This window comes from Zeus faber, assembly GCF_960531495.2.
Source record: "Zeus faber genome assembly, chromosome: 5".
NCBI lineage: Eukaryota > Metazoa > Chordata > Actinopteri > Zeiformes > Zeidae > Zeus > Zeus faber.
This window is the reverse complement of record NC_137192.1, coordinates 26,466,481-26,468,930: the sequence shown is the minus strand read 5'-3', so window position 1 is coordinate 26,468,930 and position 2,450 is coordinate 26,466,481.

Genomic DNA, 2,450 nt, shown 5'->3' with positions numbered 1-2,450 from the left:
AGATGATTTATTTTCATCCGAAAGGTTGTGGAGCAGCTTGGATCTATTAACCAGGTCTCGCCTTTAAAAAAATAAAGTTATCCTCGCGAAAGCCAGAGCGAGGCCTGGGGCGGGTCCCGGGGGGTTTTCCTCGGCCCGTCCAGCCCCGTAACAGATCAGTTGTCGACGCAGGAGAAGGCCGGCGTGTCCATGCAGCCGCAGAAACACACGTTATAACGGCCACAAACACCAACAGGGGTCTGTGCTGAGTTTATCGGAGGAAAACAAGTTTGCGCCGTTTCTTCCGACTGGATTCGGAAAGAGCTTTGATTCATCGGTTTGACCTGTGGGTGACAGTTGTTGTTCCTCAACAAGAATCCTATTTTCAGCGGTTAAACCAAGATCATCTGACGTGGACTAAACACCTCACGAGAAAGACTGGAAGCAGGCTACTTCCAAGAGGTACTTGAAAAAAAATTTAATAAATTGTACCTGGCACGTTGTAAGAAACTACCATAAATGTGAACCACCGGGCCAAAGTTTTAGAAGACCCCATCGTTCCAGCTTTTGAAATGTAAGCAGTTCAAGTCCAGTGAATAACTTGAAATGGTTCTGTGCTAGAAAACACAGATGATTTGTGCTTTGAACGATATTTTATGTCGGAAGGAAAAAGGCTTTTCCATTGTTTCACAATGCCCGCCCTCATCAGCCTCCTTATGAATCACGTAAAAGAACGATTGCTTTCTGTTTCAGCACCAACTTTGTAACTCTGAACAAACGTTTGACGGTTGGTCGTGTTGCATGAGGGAGGGAGCAGCTGGGAGGCATGCTGTGTGACACCTAAACCAACCAGCCGTTCACTGCATCTCTCTTTATTCTGCACCACCAGTTCCATGAATACATTCTCAGTTTGTTTCCCGTAGTGAAGCAGGGTTACCTCACCGTCCATGCAGTGAGAATTCTCCAACAGTACAAAGATAAGACTAAACTCAACTGGCCGCGGATTCAACAACAACCAAAAGATAGGTCTAGCAAAAACTGGAAAAGTTAAATTTCAGAGTTCTTAAAAAAATAAAAAATAGGCCTTTTTCAAGGAACAAGTAACGGGTCCAACACTTAGAGGTTCTGCAGCAATGGGAGTAAATGAAGCGTTAAAAGTTGATACAAACAATCTGAGGTGGCCCAACTGTTGTAGATGACTTACAAACCCTCTGTCTGTGTAAAAGCAGTGTTGGAGCAGACGGTTGTTTCACCCCCTGAAGCATTATTCTGACTAGATTGCACAGCAGGAAGTAGTACACTGCCATCATAATGGTGAGAAAGGGGCCATTAACACAGGAAGACAGATCGACCATTACAACCCTTAAAAGTGCACGTCTTTCCTTTAGAGGAACCGCACAGAAAGCCAAGCTGTCAGTGAACAGTCTCCCGCACGTGGAAACTGACCCAAAGCCACAACAGAATCAGACGACAAGCGAGTCAACAGCTGAACAGCGGTCCTAGTAAACAAGCGTGAAGAGAACATTACATTACATTTCATTTATCAGACGCTTTTATCCAAAGCGACTTACAATTGTTCAATCACCGACGGACGCAGCCATCAGGAGCAATTAGGGGTTAAGTGTCTTGCTCAAGGACACTACAGCATGCTAGCAGGAGGAGCCTGGGATTGAACCAGCAACCTTTAGATCACTAGACCACCAGCTCTACCGCCTGAGCTACCATCCACAAGAGAAGAACTGGAGCTGCAGGTGTGACGGGGTGAGTGGCAGGAAGAAAGCCGTTAAGCTGTAAAAATAAGAAAGAGGCTGCCTGGGCCATGAAGCACCGCCAGTGGACGACTGAAGAGCGGAGGAAGTTCTTCTGTACCCATGAATCTAAATTGTTATAATCTTGGCTTCATCACGCAGGGTTTTTGTGCGCCGTGGAGGAGGCGAAGGGACGGTTCCTCAGTGTGTGACACCGACTGTCAGACACGGAGCAGGAAGTTGTGATGGTCCGGGGCTGTTTAGCTGGATCCAGAGACGGTGACGTGCAGAGGGACCGGCGCCCTCGACCAAAAGAGCCACCGCAGCATTGAGCAGCGCCCTGCAGAGCCCTCTGGTCCACTCCTCGTTGGTCAGAGGTTCAGATCATGACTCAGAAAACACCTCCAGGCTGTCACAACTACCGCAAAAATCATGGAAAGGCCTGCACAGTGTCAGGACTCCAACCCCACGAAGCTGCTTTGGGACGAGCTACGAGTGCAGCACCTTTGTGTGAACTTCCGCGACGGCGTTGAGCTTTCCCAACAATATCTGATTTCCATTGTAGAGGGAACGCGGCGGGAATGTGTGGCTGTTACATCTGCAAAAGACGGCCGCTTTGATGAGTGCGGATATTTCGGTCAAAATTCTGTTCGACAAAACCATTCCAACCAAACTACAATTGTTTATTTGTTCTATGCTTTCATTTCAGAGAACATTGAGACA